Raw genomic sequence first — 19923 nt, forward strand, 5'->3', positions numbered from 1 at the left:
GACTGGCCAATGAGCATTTGAGAAGCTTCGCTTTTATGAACGGAAATCAAAGACCTTTGCTTGGAAACCGTAGGCCACGTCCTTCTTTATGCAGCCTTCAATCGTCTCTTTCAAAGCCATCCCAGACGCAGTTCCGACAGACCCTGACTCTACAGCTTTTGCGATTGCTGGTGCCGCCGATACCGAAAACGCTGAAATGTCTGCAAGGAATGGAAATATTTCACCAGTCTTTTTCATTTGTGCCATCTCTGACTTGGATAATTTTAATGTCAGTGGGGGTATTTTGATGTTTGGTTACTTTAAACCGAGCGAGCTCTGTTTGGCTCAACCACAGGGGATATTTCCATTAAATTTTGGTGGAGAAAGTTTCAGTGTTATCCCACAATTGTTTTTTTTTCTTCTTCAGTTTCGTAATTTGATTTTCAGCAAGGCTAATCTTCACTTCATGATATGACAATATTATTGAAATAGGCAATAGGTTTAATCCTTAATTTTATTTGTTAAATTCTCTAATAATCAGTCAAATAGGTTGAACCAGTGATGCTCGAAAACCTCGAACAATCGGAACAGCACTACAATTTACAACCCGCACTCATTGCAACTTGTTTTGAAGAGCGTGATGATAATCCCACAAGTACTTATGTAAACAATCAACGAACAAGATCACCGAAGCCAGTTCCATATGTCATAAAAACTGGTATTCTCGCATTAACTATGCGAATGGGTTTCACACGTCCACGCACGACCGTCATTCTTATTATTATTAAATGTCAGGTCGATCTCTAATGTGCCGCTGTATCTTCAATGTCTTACCACACAGATCTACCACGTTACAGAATTGATTCTCAAGGGAAAAACGAATATGGGTCAGTCGATTATTATGGCATGGAACATACAGTGGCGTAATCGATATCAAATCATGTGGTTCCACGGTTGGCGAAGACCCAAACAATATTACCCTGAACGCCTATCGTTTCTGACCTAATTTCATTGCTATCACATATGGCGACACAAGTTAAACTAACTTGAGTCATTGACTTAATTCTCACAATGTCGAGCCCGATTATGATATCCAGTCCCCGAAGGGCTTGCACGCAAAAGGTGCATACTTTCGGCAAGATATTTGAGCCAATCAAGTACTGTTCTCAACGGCGACTGTCCAATGTTAACCATATATTTGGGAGATTCAAAGCGATAACGGAACTGATTGTTGGCTCAATACCGAAATTCTTCTTTGGACCTCATCACTGACAGATGTAATGTTTTACACAACTGTAGGAAGTTCTAAACTACCCCAACTCGATCCACGATCTGATGAAAACAAAAACGTGTTATTTGCTAGCAGACCACTAAACGGTTGAGATCGAATAATAGGCCAGCTGTAAGAACTGGCAGCGACGCTAGTATGATCTCACGTGTGCGTGATTCCCTAGAGGTTACTGGTGCGGAAAACGTCTGACTAAAGTATGATTTTGTGGATGAGATGGTAATCATTGAGGTCACGCTCTGGGCTGTATGTACAATCAGCTGTGACATTAATACATACATGCACGCACCGTCTGAATCGTTTCAGATGATATCATCTATGAACGTACTTCGTTCGTCAAATGTATCACGAATATCTTTAAAAAGATTCAAGCATCAACGCACGATATGTATCTCTGTCCATAAGATCATTGGTGAGCGACCACTGACAAATTGATGTAGCTTATGGATACCCGCATTGTTTCCAGCACGAACAGGTCCCACACAAATTTACAATTGGTCAGCAAGGTCGCTAGGGTCACACAGTCCAACACCATAAAGGCCTTTTGTCTGTTTTGACTGGTATTCTTCATGCCTTTTAAGTTGTTTGACTAGAAATGTGTCGGATTCTTCCTTTCTTTCATCCATCAACCATGTTATTCTCTAAAAATATTTACAGGTTGATTTAAGAACTCTTCAAGCTTTTATTTCACTCTTTGTCTGTGGATTGCGACAGCGCTCCTGGGGCCAATTGTTGTGTGCCTCGTGCAAATGCTCTGAATATTCCATATCACCTTCAAAAAGTATCAGTGATAACCTTGGATGTTATGATCGTGTACACCTTTTTAAAGATCAACGTACGTAGTATCGATCCACTGAAATCCAGGACCTGGAAATGCCTGCACCATGGGGTATCCATAAAGGTCAATTGCATCTAGAGAGAAGTAACTGTTGGGGTCAGGGCTGTTATACCCGACCACATTTGGGTTATTGGCCCGAGCGTACCTATGACTCGCCATGGATACTCCAGATGCTGATCAATGTCAGTGAGTGATACCAGCTCGATTTGATTTTGGTTAGCAATGCATTCCAGTCCATATTCTCTGACAAATAGGAAAACAAATTAAAACAAATCTTTGGTAATAACAACGAACCTTGCCAGGCAGTTCTTATCACTTTCTTATATGATTGACTGCATGGGTAATTTTCCCTTTCCCAAATGATGCTACAGTTATTTTATTTACCATATAGTCGTTCGCTTTGTGTATCGTGTTAACCAACGCATCTGCAAACATAAACAAAAACTACAATGATCTCAGGAGAAAAGAAACATTTAATTAGATTAGACCACACCACATCATCATGATGTCAAACTTGCCGTTCACCTATTGCAAATATAAAAAAGGCCACATCATGTCTAATTTGCATGAAAATACAACACCACATCATTATGTCTAAGTTGCTGGAAAACACCACACAACATTATAATGTCTAAGTTGCAGGAAAACACCACTCCACATCTTCATGGATAAGTTGCTGGTAAACACCACACCACATCCTCAAGTATAAGTTGCAGCAAAACACCACAGAACATCGTGATGTCTTAGTTGTTAAGTAAACACTGCACCACATCATCATGCCTAAGTTGCCGGAAAATATCAAACCACATCATCATGTCTAGGTTGCGAGAAAACACCAGACCAAGGTGGCAGTGTTGCCGGAAAGAATAAACTACATCATTACAGCTTCTTTGCATACAACGCCACACCAGATCATGATGAATAAGTTGTCAGAAAACACCATACCACATCATAATGTCTAAGTTGGCAGAAACTGCCAATCCACACCATGATATCTAAGTTGACTGAAAGCAGAAAACCACATCATAACATCTACGTTTCCAGATAACACCACACCATATCATGTCTAAGTTGGTAGAAACCAACACACTACATCATAATGTCTAAGTCACCTTTCACCAGTTGCAACTTCTATTTAAATATAAACTTCATTATTTGTTAAAATTTCTCTGAATTTTAATGACATATCACATACTCTGCATGCTTTGTTTAAATCCTAAAATACAGTTGTTGTTGTTGTTGTTGTGGGGTTTAACGCCATTTTGCAGCACATGATAGGCTATACATGGCGGCCGGTATTAATGGTGGAGGAAGAACCAGAGAAAACCCCGGAAAGAACCACCGACCCACGAGAAGCTACTGGCAAGCTTTCTCACATACCCACATTGGCTGAATCTTAGACTCGAACCGCCGCAGACAGAGGTGAGATGGCAGTGATCCGTAACGAAGAGCGCTTTAGACCACTCGGCCACTCGGGGCCCCTCCTAAAATACAGAAATTTCGCCGCAGTAGCATCATAAATACAGTGTGCAGAAAAACCTTCCTGCCTAAAAATGTACCAACGATTTAACCACCCGCCACGGAAATTGTGAAGAACACGACATTGTTGGGATACAGTGAAGCATAGACAAATCTTCCACAAAAGGTGCTCGGATCCATGATAGAATTTTGTGTGCGTGTGTGAGTTTGATTTTTAATGTAGCTTTAATAATTTCCAATCATATCGCTACGATGTATGCAGTGTGGCAGTTCATAGAGATGTCTAGAAATGGGACATAATGCCGCAGACATATAGCATCATGTCCCATACAATTATATTATCCTAACATCAAACCGACTAGTCCTATCACATACCTTTCAATGCTGAGCGCCAGGCGAGTCAGCTACTGACATCATCTTTATAAGCATGGTATAACTGGCGATGTGGAATGATAGGAAATAACCTATAGTCGTATGAGGGCAGTTAGTGCCATGTTTAAAGAGCAATATATTGTATATTGCACAAATTATTAACGCTTAAACTTGACGCACTTACTCTCTGGAGTCTGAATAGCAGCTTGCTTCCATTCGTAACTAGGGATATGAAGATTAGAATGTAATCAGCCAAGGAGGCACATGGCAAATGGAACACATGAAGTATATTAAATTGTCTTTGATATATGTACAGAAGAACAGCTTTAACCTTCTGACTCAACGCAACAACGCAACACAAGAATGGCTGAGTTTAAAAGAGAAAAATAATAAAATAAAATGGGCAAAGTATTCACATTTATATACGCACTTCTCAAAGAGAACGTGGTTGCAGCTTTGAAGCATGTGTGTGAACATGATTTCATATTATCATGCACATGTGTCCATAACATCCACGGAGTAAATCAGGTACTGTAGCCGGCACAGAAGTGTAAACCTGGAGTTAGTGATGTCGTCCATGGAGAAAAAATCAGCAGCAGAAGACAGTCTTGGAATATTCCATATCACAGCCTGGTTACTTACGAAAATCTGATATGGATACATTGGAAACACAATTTAGGCAACTTGACAGATCCAGAAAGAAAACTTTGAACTCTTCTGTTACGTGTTTAGGCTCGAATAAACAGTAACACAAAACGAGTGAAAACAACAAGCTTTGACAAATTTAATAAATAATTTATTTTCCTGGAAAAATACTGTAAAAGAATGAAAAAGTAAAAACTTACGGTTTTAAGAGTCAAATCCAAAAATAATCTAAGAATAATCCACGAATTAAATCGTAGACGTCCTATTAATGAAATGTTCTAATGAATTCAAGTTCGAGTCCTGACGAAGAATCCAAGATGGATGGAGATGACGTATGCTGTATCCTGGACAGTGCAGTTGTCTACAGTTCCTTGTAGAAACACGAGAAATAACACTCCAGTGTTAGAAATCAAAATAAAAGTTTTAAGAAATGTCTTTGTTCAAGAATTCTGAATAAGCACACACATATTTCCAGAGAAACGAATTAATATTTTAGAATCCAAATAAATTGACGAAAAAGTAACATATAACTCGAAAACTGGCTAAAACAGAATGAAACAATTTGACATCAAGTGTTTTAAACCCAGACTGAGATTATTTCTTTACAGCAATGGTTATACAGTAATTTTGAGACGCATAATAGGTACCCGTATGAGGGTGACTTGATTATGTTTACAACACATACTTTCAACATAGCCCTGACAAAAACCAATCATTTTACTCTAAGAATAAAATAAAAAAGTTGATTACTTCACAAAAAATCTATTTACAAATCCAGGGTCACGTATCCAATATAGCCTCGATCTTACCCTTTTTATTCCCACAATACATTTTTTAAAAAACGTGTTCACGTGGCTGTTACTAATTTTGCATTAAGGTCGGGAACTAGGTCAGGTTTAGGAGTTTACAAATGAACAGTCAAGATCAAACCATTTTCTGGAACAAATTTCCAAATCACGTGAACAAGATCATATTATAACAGCATGTAATAGAATAAAACTATTTTAAAACTGACAAATAAACAATAAAATTAAAATAAATATAAATTAACTCAGATATGCGTAACAGAACTTAGGAAAGTTTACATTTATATTGGACAAGTTGTTTGAACATACTGATGTCGAGCCTAAATGGCTTAATAAAACGTAAACGTAGCTGTTATTGACCAATAAAGGAATACCAATATTGCCATCGGTATTCTTAACTGAAAGAGGTGTAACCCTATATTATATCCCTACCAATTAATTGCTACTACTACTACCACTACTACTAATACCAACAAAAATAACACCCTCAAAATCAAATAAAAGCAAATCAAACACAGAAACCACCAAATAGAATATTCCACGTATTAAACATGGTCCTGTGAATGCATAATGAACAAATAAACAAAATTACTTCTTATGTTGAAAAAGCAGATGCCAAAAAACTCAATGATTCAGATCCGCATCACCTTATAAATTGTAAAAAATGTAAACCGATAATTGTTTAAGGTTTGAAGAAAATTGGAATTTTACTTACTATTAAAATATATGAGCAAAAGTTAAATGACGAGTTCTATATTATTTTCTTAGTGTCAGCACAAGAAATGACAACTCGTACTAACCGCCTTTATATGATTCCAAGGACGTTCAAAGATAAAAATGCATTTCCACGTACTGAAATTGAGGAATCTGAAGATTTGAAAAATATGATATTTAGAGATAGATCATTGTCAGAAAAAATATCACCAAAATATTGCAAGTCTAAACTGAATTTGAACTTCAAAGACACATACATGAATTACGCATATTACTTGTTGTGAATGATAAAATAAATTTAATGTAACCAATAGATATTGGAAATGCTATCAATGCATTACCAATTTGGAAAATTGAGTTTCACTAACTGTTTTACCATGTGGTGCCACTTTGTTCTATCAGATCTGACTGTTGCAATACAACATTACAGATTTTAATGCTTAAATCATTCAATTTACTCTCTATTACCCTATAATCTGTTGCAATACAACCTTACATATTTTAATGCTTAAATCATTCAATTTACTGTCTATTACTCCATAATCTGTTGCAATACAACCTTACAGATTGTAACGCTAAAATCACTCAGTTTACTGTCTAGTACCCTCTAATCTGTTGCAATACAACCTTACAGATTTTGATGCTTAAACCATTCAATTTACTGTCTATTACCCTATAATCTGTTGCAATACAACCTTACAGATTTTAATGCTTAAATCATTCAATTTACTGTACATTACTTTATAATCGCTTGCAATACAACATCGCATCTTAATTATTTCAGTCACTGGTACACTTGGCAAAACACTTGGTTTTTATTTTGATCAAAAAGTCTCAAAGTAATTCAGAAATTTGGATATTTTTTCAACAAGGAAATTAAAGTATTGGTTGCGTGAATTATATTGTAAAATATATATTTACAGCTTGTCTGACTCATATACTTGTTAACGTTATAGGCAATGTTTATGTGAAATGGTACCTAATAATACAAGATCATTTGTCTGAAACTGGATTAAGAAAGTAATGACTATTCCAAGATGTTTTGAAGATAATAAAAGGTAACAGATAACAAAATTATTGCTCTTTCATCTTTAAATACCAGAGTTTAGCTTTCCATAATAATTAATTCGAAGAATTGGGATAATTCTCTTACAGCTGAATCGAAAACACAGACTCAGTTGTCTCAGGTGGTCGTATCTGCTTGCACATAGACTGAAAATCTACATTAGTGGCACCTGCGAGTTTCACTACGGGTACAGGGGGGTCGATATGGTGGGTAAACTAATATCCTCATTTCCATCGTTGTGGTCTGAGTGTCTGTCTATATTCCTCCAACTGCTTCTATAAAATTGGAAAAGTTCTGTAAAATAATTGTTTCTGAAACACAATCTAAACTCGTGAAAATAATTCAACTCTAAGGCTTGGGAGTCAATATAAATTGGAAATTCATGAGTTAATTTTCGTTGTTTTTTTAAAGATGATACGATCATCGGTTGACTTAGATCGAAATCACGTGCCTATGGCACATATACATTTTCATCAAACAAACCAATGTCTCGTACTTAATGGTTTAACTTTGTCCTCTACGTATGTAATGATTTTCGTTTGTTAGGAGTAACACCGATATCCGATTGTATTTTGATGGGTATGTACAACACTGGTGTCGCGTTGTGGATATTTCAATAAAATGGATACGTTTGTACAAGTCAAATGAAATCCGTATTATTCAAGATTCAAAATGGAACAATACTGTGGTAGTTTACAAACCCCTCCACAGGATTGCTTACCATATAAAATGTCAATGTGACTGTATGGCATACGTTGTATGATAAGCGACGGTTATTCGCCGGATTATTTTTTTGTCTGTCATTGTATACGGGGTATTCAGTATCAATCATTTTATCTATCATATATTGTCGCTCAAAAGTCGCGTTTAACCTCGAAATGCACAGACCCAAATATGCCTGCACATCATGCTCCAGCAGCAATGGGTCTATGCAGTTTATTGGGAGAAATCAATTGAATAAAATAAAACAGACCCTGATCTGTATGTACATTATGCAAACAAAATCTAACATTCGTTATGAAAGATTGAAACACGAAACACAGGAAGATCAAAAGTAGAATACATTTTTCTAAGCAGGCATTTTTCAGCCTAAGTGTCTTCATATTTTAAGTTACCTTTAAAAAATATCAAAATTTGTTCTTCGACTTTACTTGTAGTCTAATAAAAACTAATATGATGAAGCCTGTATTGATTGGAGGATACGAAATATATGTACAAGTAGTTTATCATGCTATGTAAATGAATGGCTGGTTATAATACATTAAGTGATGTCGTATTTGAGTAATCAGTCTGTGTGTAAATGTTTCCAATATAATTTAAATGAAATTATTGTTTTATAATTGTAACTAATATAAATCAGTTTCAAAAGTTATTATAGACGTGCATTAAAAGCGTGAATGAATCATACATTTTGCTATTAACGTTTCCATCGCTATCAAAGAAAGCCATTTGACTATATGATTAACTGATATAAAAAATAGGAAATATAGGCATTGCTATGTGAAATATACCCAGTAACGTTCGAGAATATCATCGGTGCATTGTAATTTGCATGATACTTTATTAAACTCTGACGGCAAAATATACAATCGCACTGGGTCCGCATGCGGGGGGCGGGTCACGAACATTTTGTAGTTTGTTTAAAGCATTATAATTAAAGCATATTATTTAAAAGAATACATTTTAAAAATAGTCGTGTACTTTTTTCTGTGAATATTTCACAGAATTACATAAGTGATATATAAATTAGATTTCTGGGGTCCATTGTCCTCATTCGTACCGGGCCCTCACAGCCCTGAAAGTGCTGCTGCTAAGGTTTTATCAAAATGAGATTAAACGCAAATGTTTAACTGAAGTTGTATTACAACGGGTACTTGGAGTTCATACTTGGAACTTCATTTTGTAGAGTTTCAAACTGCATATAGTTATGATATGCGTATACTTTTGATTCCTTGGAAACATTTAAAATCTGGTTATCACGTCTGAGCACATTTGACCCATTTAAAAATTAAAACTCAATTTGATGGTACGGGATATTATTGCATGAAGATGTAATGATGTGACAGTTAAACAACAATATTTGGAACTTTCCATTTCAATATTTTCAAAGAAACGTCTCAGTCATATCAGTGTCCGTGTCCTATGTTGTTCTGAGATATTGATTTCATTTCCTTGAGGCGCTTAATAAAAGTCGTCTGCAGAAATGGAGGTTTCCAAACACCATAGCCCGGATATTCTAAATATTAGCTGCCCCAACATTTAGCACCTCTTCAAAGAATGAATACATATTAAGAATGAATATATATATATATACTATTTTAGCAAATTACGAAAGGAACGGACGTTTATGAAAGCAAACATTGTCGTATCAGGTACTTCAGGACATATTTACAAAACCGGACGAATAATGTGATTAAAATACATTGCAGAGTTTAACGGTCCCTTATAAAATCTAGTTTTAATAGATACTATACTAACTGTGTGCAAGCAGTTCAGTTTGACAAAGAAAAGCAACAGAACAAAGTCATTCATTTCATCTTGTTAAAGCGCAAACGCAAGAAACTACAAGAAAACGTTGAAGATGACTATTCAAATATTGTTATTTTAAACAAGATTCAATAAAAAATTCCACGCTTCATCAAAAAGATAGAATTTGTGTTTCCTGAGTAGATAAAGAAACAAAAATACTATAGAATTCTAATTTCTACAATTTAAAGGAATCATTCTTATATCACCCATCGTTCTGTTTCTAGACAAGATGGGTAATTCCTTATTGACTGAACAAATAAATCTCGTCCCGCATCGTACTTAAGGAGTTACCGCAAAATATCCTATATTATAAATTATTATTTCTACTTGCCAATAATTATTCCATAGATAATCTTGAATTAAGATATATGAAGGTTTTCGCTTTATGTAGGAGATAAAATTACTCGACAAAGTTTGCGATAATGCAGTATCTAAAAAAAAAATGAAACACATTCCTTGTATGCGACAAAAATCTTGAATGTATAAACAAATGCAGAAATCATAGTCATTTTATTCATCATGTTCTAATTTCAGACCCTATGGTTGCCAGCTAGTCACGAACATTGTTATCTGCCCTCGTTTAAAACAGAGCGATAGATGTTATTGCAAATAACCAGAAAGATTGCTCACTTTCCTTTTCCGGTTTATAGGTTTCAGGAAAATATCGTCTGCATCTGATATCTGCAATGTCTGGTGTTTAAAATTTTGAGGGAAAAACACGTTATTCCTAAGAAACGTAGCTCCCAAAATTATGGAAATTTAAGGAATCGTTTTATTCCAAGGTTTTTGAAGGCGGCTAACTTCAATACATCTGTTGTCTGATACAAAAAATGGACTCACCTACGCAAATATGCCGTTTTAGCAAATAAACCCATGGGTTTGAAGAAGAAAGTGGTATCAACCTCCCGTGGGCAAACTCGGGTTATAAATTACAAATGCACGAATGAAATAAGTTGATTTTTATGCATTTTTATATTACTTATACCCTTTGTTTCTAAAATCAGTATTGATGTACAAACTGCAGAGTAAGCGAATATTGTAACTTACGGGGATGCCTGCAAATTTGGAAGATATAGTCCTTACTTAATTACTAATAGGGAAATATTTCAGCTTTAGTAGTCAAGAAAAAAGATCTTTGCTATCAAAGGCGTGGATTGAACACGAAATCATCGTTGGTCACAAATGACAAGAGCAAAACTGCAGGCGAAGCAGTATGAGAATTCAAATAATGGTAGGAGATGGAGTGACATTCTTTTGGGAAGTAATGTCACATTAATTACAAATATATCTTTCAATGAAACAAAACATTTACGTGGAGCCGATATTTGCCTACCCTCATCATAAATGTCTACCGTCATCGGAGGGTACAACTTGTCATTCGTAACAAAATTGTATATAGATCTGTATTATTGGAGAACATGCTAGAATGGTTTGAAGTTCGAAGGTCGCTTGAAGTCGGATCAAATTTTGACATACACGAACACTGAGCTAAATAAAGATGCCACAATAGTTCTGAGATATTACGAAGAGATAGGTTTGGCGGAAGTGTTTTCATTTATAATTCCCATTAATGGTAATCAACTATTAACATTTATTTGCATATTCCTGATCTCCTTTTACATCTTTAGTCTCTTGCCAGCTTTGTTGATCATGTTTCTTCTCTATTATATATAGATTCCTCAATCGACCAAGCCACTGAGCCATACTTTGTCAGCTATTTTAAGTCCCAATACTTAGCAATTATTTTGATTGATTTCAGTTACATTTTCCAAAATCAGAGCAAGTGTGTTTGTGTAATGTAATAAGTACACAGTAACATCTTTGTTTGAAGCATAATGAAAGTATAAAATATCTCCTTTTAGTATTGTAAGCAATAACGGAAATTAATATTGAACATAGGTCTAATTGCAGAAAAGGAAATATCTATTTATCCCATTTTTGTTAAACAAAAAAGAAAATTTGTTACTCATTAACCACAGGGACTAAAATAATTAAAGGAAAAGTGTGGATTGATGTCTGGGAAGTCATGTCTGCGAGTGTAAAAAATGGGATATATTGTTTACGAAATTTGTCATTAGTCTGTGTTATGTATATTTGATTTATATTTGATTTAATTTAATTGTTTGTTTGTTATTTTTTTAAAATTCCATTACACGTTACTGTAATGTAACGTTACTTACTGGATTTGAAATTTTCCAGAAATCCAGTTTAGCTCTGTTTGACCGGACTGTTTTTCGTAAACAACTAATAATAGGAACATTTTATATAATGCTGACCTAGTTCCTGACTTTGTCTGTCTGATCATTTATTTCATTTACACGACTTAAATTAACAGAAGTCAAATAATGGAAGAGATGTTACTTTTATTGGGAACCTTAAGTGCAAGTCATCCACTAATTTTGGTCCAAGTAGGTCATCTAATATAAAAGTTATGTATAAAATAATATTTCATTTTACATTCGCACTGACTTTGACCTATACTATTTTATTCCGAAATTACCAGGCATATTTGTTGCCCAAATGTATAAATCATCCACAAATGTTAGTTAAAATTGATGGTCAATAGCTGAAAAGTTTTTACTGATCATTTTTCTTCTCTCAGTCACAGTGACCGTTTACCTTTTGACACCAACGCCAAAATGTTTCTTCCTTATCGAAAGGTTTAGGTCTGTGATGTAGAACAAATTGTATTGTGGGGGAAACCATTATTATTATACTAGTCAAGTGACATTAACCTTTGACGTCTTAACCCCAATATGAATGGGCTTCCTCCTTACCGACTACAATTGCAAGATATAAAAAAAGTTTGTTTATAGTACGTAATGTGCAATTAATGTTATTATGAGAAAAACATTTCTTGTTTCACTTACATTGTCCTTGAGCTTTTATTTTTGAACCTGAACAATTAAAGGATTTTTCATCACTCCACGTGCAAACTATCTACGAAGTTTTGTCCAGGCATGTGTATTGAAGTAATGTTTTTTTACTTTCAGTCACAGTGGCCTTGACCAGGACCTTTTGACTTCAACATCTATAGGTTTGTTTCTTACCCACTGAGATTAGTCTGGGTCTGAAGTAGAACCAACCATTTTGTTTGTTAGTCTCAGTGTCCTTGAGTTTTGACTTTTAACTCCCAAATCGCCAGACTTCTTTCGTACTCACCGTGTAAGTGCTCTGCAGACTTTGGTGAAAGTACATGGTCGATAAGGAAAATATTTACGCAGAAAAATGTTTTTTTTAGTCGTAGTAACCTTGATGTTTGATATGTTGATCCCCGAATGAAGACACTCATATACAAGCAATCAGCAATGATTGGTTGAGGTATGTTTCGATAAAGTAATACTATTACGCAGAAACCTTTGCCTTATTTCGGTCAAAGTCAAGAAAATAAATAAAACTTATTAGTTCCCACCGAGAATCAAACCCAATCGCATACATTGCCTGTCTCTCTGCATCTGTTTATTGAGCGATGTATTACAGGGGTTTTAATATTGTTGTAAAGTAGTGAAAAAGACATGACTCGAAAAGACAAACGGTAACGAGTTGAATATTTCTTTTTTACCTTCACACGTGGAAGTAAGGGAATAGATAAAACATGTAAACTATTACTCGAATAATTTTATGTATTTCATGCTTGAGAATATAATACTACGACGTACAAGACGTCATATTTACAGCGTAATAATGTAATATGTGATTTAGGCTTGTGTAGTAAGGGTTCATTTAACAAAGCAGACGATTGTAACCAAGTATCGATAAACCTATTCGTATTTGCTTGCAAAAAAGCATACTTATAGCTGTTTGCAAGAAAGCAATATCTGTTTACTTGTGTATTATTTGTTAATATATCAACCACTAAATCATCGTAATAAACAAATAGAAAGTAAACGGGAGAATGTGGAATGCCGTCAGGATCTGACAGCTTGTTCTAAGTTTTGTCTGTTCTGAACGTTTGGCGAGTACATGCAATAACACTGTTTTATAGAGGGATTCAGTATTCATTCATTCGAGTGTTAGCGAATTTGTCAGTCATATCGCTACGACGTCTGCAGTGAGGCAGTTTATAGTGATGTCTAGCACTGGGGCATGATCCCGCAGACATGTAGCATGATGTCCCACCCAGTCACATTATCCTGAGACCAGGGCGACCAGTCCTAACTCTAACCTCTTAACACTGAGCGCCAAGCGAGGCAGCTGTTAGTACCATTTTTGTAAGTCCTTGGTATGACTCGGCCGGGGTTCGAACTCACGACCTCCCGCTTTCGAGGCGGACGTTCTAATCACTAGGACACCGGAACGGTTTGCGCTTTAGTAAACTGCTCAATATTTTAATGAACATCAAAATACGACTCTTTATTTCACATGAAAGCGTTCTATCTATATGAAATAGTATCTAAAACTATATTACCGTGAGTTGTGAGGGACTGAAAAAGTTCCATGCTCTTAGTAATGAATAAGTGACATTCTACAGTCCACACCTACAGATACGTGATACAGTTATAGTACTGACAAATAAATGTTGATTGCGTGAAGAATTTACCACACCATAATGTGTTTAGTAATGCAATTATTTAGGATGCTTTTAAATTATTAACTGGCATAAGGATGAAGCGAGTTTGAATAAAGACGTTCTGGCTTGTATTGACGGAAGATTGTTTACATTACGTACGTTTAAGTGCATGATATCAGTAACAGCTGGTGGAATCAGAAATGCGAGATAGAGATGGTTTTAACCAGTATATCCTGTACGATACCATGTATGTATATCAACAGAAGTAAGTGATTTGAGACGGTAAGTTGGGGCAGACCACCTCTTTCTCACATCTACCCTGAAGGACACTTCCGAAAGTGTCAATCTTTGTCCTCTGCCTTAAACATAGCTAGGAATCTATTTAACAAACGTTCAGTGATGCCAGGAGTTTTCAATTTTTGGACGAGACCGTGATACCACATGCGATCCAGAGCGTTTCCCTAGCGAAATAGATTCAGTTGCAAAAGAGACCATATAGGCACGCTAAATGACTAATCGTAAAATCACCCGGAATAAAGATGTTTGTCTATTAGTGATCACTATCCCATGTGTCAAACTTGTACGCAGTAAAGCGCCAAGAGAAACAGTTCGCACGCCTATATGCAATACCGATGCTTTAATAAATGTGAATGAAAGGAAATCGTCTCTGAAGATATGAAAATATTATCTATGTAGCCATTGATATTCTCTAAAAGAGACCCTGAGTATAATTTGTCTATCTGGAACCACTGTTTCGCTTACTATTCTAAATGACCCCCCCCCCCATACAAATTAAAAGAAGTGATCTATCGTAACAGCCAGAATGGCATACCAAAGAAATTGTTCAAGAGCAACGTTGTCACAAGATGAAGCCGGGTTGGGGCTGGATTAGGGAAGATACCAAAAGCAACTGCGTTTACAAGACGTTTATTTATAAACGCAATTTTAAATATAACAAATCTGACACCATTATAATCAAAAAATAAGAAAAATTATAAAGTTCCTAACATGGAACTATCAGCAATTAACTCGAAGAAAACAAAACTCCACATTAATTTAACGAATGGAATTTCAAAACAAACGTGAATTCCTATCACCGATCAACAAAATAAAAGTGACCTACACCCAAATATAAAAAGTCTTGAAGGTATCGTTGAAATAACGATTCAGAAAAGAATGTAATCATGTATCGTTCAAATAACGATTTAAAAAAAGAATCGTTATGTATCGTTCAAGTAACGATTTAGAAAAGCAGTGTAAATTACTAACCTATCGTTCATAAAACGATATTGAAAAGCAGTGCAAATTACGAACCTATCGATCGTAACCAGGTATTGAAATAGGAATGAATGAAATGATGAACCTATCAATCGTTCACATAACGGCATTGCAATAGGAATGAACAACATTATAAACCCATCGATCGTTCACACAACGGCATTGCAATAGTAATGAATAACATTATAAACCCATCGATCGTTCACTGAACGGCATTGCAATAGGAATGAACAACAAACCTATTGATCGTTCACACAACGGCATTGCAATAGGAATTAACATTATAAACCCATCGATCGTTCATATAACGATATTTTCATATAACGATATGAATGAATGAAATTATTCGCCTATCGATCGTTCACATAACGATATAGCAATACGTGTAATTATTCGCCTATCGATCGTTCATATAATGATATAACACTTCGTGTAATTATGAAGGTATCGATCTTTCATATAACAACTTAATAGGGATGAATGACATTATGAACCTATCGATCGTTCATATAATAGGAATGAATGACACGATGAAATGATGAACCTATCGATCGTTCATATAACGACATAGCAATAGGGATGAATGACATTATGAACCTATAGATCGTTCATATAACCATATAACAATAGGAATGAATGACATGAACCTATCGATCGTTCATATAACGATATAACAATAGGAATGAATGACATGAACCTATCGATCGTTCATATAACGACATAATAGGAATGAATGACAAATGCAATTGTGGAAATAACATGGAACACTACAACTATCTTGGCGCCCATTCGACGACCAAGATGTTAACTCCATTTCCACGCGCCCTAGTAAATGGCCAGAGAAGCACCCACGCATGGTCCGCTCCTCTCGGTCTGCTGAAGGATCCCTCACATCACAGACCCGTTGGTCGCTAAGACCTGGTCCCTCGCACCGAGAAAACCAGTCCCCTCTTCCGATCCAACGTCATCAAACAGCGCATACGTCACAGTAACCCCTACATAGTTCGGTGACTCCACATCAAAATATGTACAAGGCATGGCAGGCATGTATAAAGCAGCTCTACAGCTGGTGACTCCACATCAAACGATGTACACGGCATGGCATTTAGGCAGCTAAAATGATAACTAAACCGTGTAGTACACATGACACGGTTAAGTACTTCTTCAGTCATATATGTAGCGCATGCGCGCACATGAATTCATTACCCAATATATTAATTGTTTAATGCAAACATTGTATAATTAAGTACAAGTTGTCTGTTCGGTTGCAACAAATAGCTAATTCGAAGCATACTATAGTAGTTATAATATAGCGTTGTATAACCTAAGTATTGACTCTCCGTAGAATTTAGAATAAATATATGTTTCCTGCTCGTTAGCTACTGCATTCAATGAATATGTTTGCAGATAGAAGTCGTTTTGAAACATTAAGGTTCTAAAACATCTAAAGTATAAAAACAATTCTGTCATATAGACGAATAATAATAAAGAATTTCATTACCTCTACAGCTGGAGATTTGCTCCTGTAAAAGGGTGAGCGTCCTGACAAGACTTGGCGTAATGTGATTTGTTTATCGAGAATTTGCACTATATGTACACTAGCTGTGACATATACGCAGCTAGGTACTTAGTTTCCCCGCTGCAAGCCATTTGTTCGTGCAGCATGGTCTGAGTTTCGCTCAGGATTTCGAAATAACTAAGCCGAAAAAATATACCACCCTCGGGTGACGCTGTACGCGGCAACGAAACCAGAGTACATTTTTGACAACATATACATATTGATATTATTGATATAACTCCTACCCAATTCCGTGACAAACGTAAACGAAACTAGTATATAAATGTTTACTTTCTTTTATGGCGGAAGAAATTCACATCCCTCATTGTAAAACATAAACGTACCTTCTTCAAACCAGATATTGCATCACACTCTTATAACAGATCCATCTGAAATCACTTGCGAGAACTAACTTCAACGAAATCAATACGTCTACGTCGATGTGAAGTCATAGGTAATGGCACTAGTTAAACTGATGATCACTATATTCAAACCAAACGAATCTCTGTTTTACCAATATCTCCCAGACACTTGATAGGTTTAATTGTACAGAGCTTTACGTTACTAATCACGAATTAAAAGATACACAATCATGTTAGTTTGAATATTCCCTTCATTACAATAAATGATACTCTTGATATTATTATTAAAATAGACACTAACTTATAGGATAGTCTAAATGGAATGCAATCTAATATGCTGAAAATGACGACTGAAATAATTGTCGAAATGTCTTCATCCCCAGTCGTTGGAATTTTATTTTCTGGGATATAAACTACCATGCATAGACTACAACCATACCATATAAATGTACCACACGGGAAACCTATCAAATTATAATCCATCCAGAACTGACGAGCTCTAGAAAAGGGCCGATTGATGTTTTTGAATCTTCCTATTACGAATCCCTCTAATATTTTTGTTTTCACGTCTTTAGTGGCCATCTATAGAAAACACATTGAGAAGAGATATTGGTCTGTAATGAGATTCAATGGAAAGAACACCCTTCTTGAAAACTGGACAAACTGTTGCAGATGTGCAATAGTCCGGAATGTGTCTTCTTTAAAAGATTGGTTAAAATTGAACAAAGTGGATGTGAGAGGCATTATCCAGCATATACACCATCGGAATAATAAAACCTTAACAAGAGTACGACGTTTGAGAGTATTTTACACTTCAATAGGCGTTTGTTATATAGAGCTAAAGCCTACATTCGTATCGCAAGGTCTAGTGCAGATTGCTATATGAAAACCCTTTCATGCTCTAGCTTCTTTGGTCATTATCGAACCAATGAATTGTGAAAATATAAAATAAAATGTATTCGTTTGCAGATGCTTGGCGTACTTGATTGACCGTCGTACAAAGTAAACAGATTCATATTAATTGTTGTACAGAGTAATGAAGTACATACTGAGTGTCATACAAAGTAATTAAATTAATAATCAAAACAACACACTCAAACGTTCAAGAAAATATGCTAATATGTGTTAAATATAGTAAATGTTATGAATATGTTGTTTAATGGTGCAAGTCGTTTCATTAAGTGTGTTTGACAATTAATATATATATCGTAAACAAAAAGATCATGTTATCAAGAAAACAATTTTCAAGGCGATTTTCCTTTACTGGCAAAACTATATCAAGCTGGTTTGGTTTCTCTTCGGCTTCAAATGAACTGAGATTAGTCTCACTTTTTGTTGGGTTGAGAATGTTGGAAATACCCAAAAGCAATTGGTAAGGCAGCTTTGCAAACACCAGTAATGGATTTATTGCCAGATTATGTACGATCATCCAGTGTTTGCATTGGAGCATATATTTCTCTCAAAAGAATGCAGTTTCGTTAACACCATCCACAATAAAGTTATAACACAAATTTTCTCCCTCCAAAATCACCCTTGAAAACTTCATACATTACCAGAATATTTTCAATAAAATTATTTCTTAAATCAATCCATTCATTAAAATCAATTACTTAACGACAATATAAAATGTCTTCGTCTTTCGCGGCCTTTCGTAAGAAATGGAAAAAATCTTGAGACAGAACGAGGCGATAGTCATCTAAAAAACATCTGCACTGGCCATTTGACATGTACCGTAACCAACAATTAAACTTACTTAAGTAATTTAAATTGAATGGATGTTTTCATTTAATCATTTGGATGATGTAACAATTTCCCGTTTAATAAGGTTCAGTATTCTTTCATTTGATACCAGTGATATTATGGAGTGTACAACAAAAGAGGTGTTGACAGAAAAAACTGGTTCGTCCAACGTTGAAGTATGTCAGGTATTCCACTTGCGCATCTAGCACAAATAAAACGGATTTACCAACATTTTGCCATTCAGGGCTGCTGTAAATGACATGTCCGCACGTTTTTTTGCACAATTGACGACTTGTCTGTTGCATATCGCTTTTCCATATGTGCAAAATCTTCACCAGTGAAAGCAGTAACAGTCTGTACTGTGACGTTGACTGAACTAATCTGTAACGTTATTTTGCAGTTGTGGAAAACATAGTTGTCTGGAGTGTGCTGCATGCATTTGATAGCCTAATAAACTTGTCTTTTATGCATTTTGGCCATCTGAATACATTTCGTTATTACTATAAAGTTTAAGATTGTTGTTTTCTAATCTGCTTTCAGTAGTTCCAAAATATACCCTATAGAAACATAGTATCAGAATGGCATTTGACCGGGCAGATTTAGTGAAATTAAAATGTTACCATCGTTGCTACTTTCCAAACACAAAAGACACAGTAGGTAATGCGTTGTCGATATTACTGTTTATTTGCACAAGAAGCAATTAAGAATAAATAGCAGGGCAACAAACATAACTGATCCAATCGTATGCTTTCCAAACTA

This window comes from Sinohyriopsis cumingii, chromosome 9, assembly GCF_028554795.1.
Source record: "Sinohyriopsis cumingii isolate HCF-2022 chromosome 9, ASM2855479v2, whole genome shotgun sequence".
Taxonomy (NCBI): Eukaryota; Metazoa; Mollusca; class Bivalvia; order Unionida; family Unionidae; genus Sinohyriopsis; species Sinohyriopsis cumingii.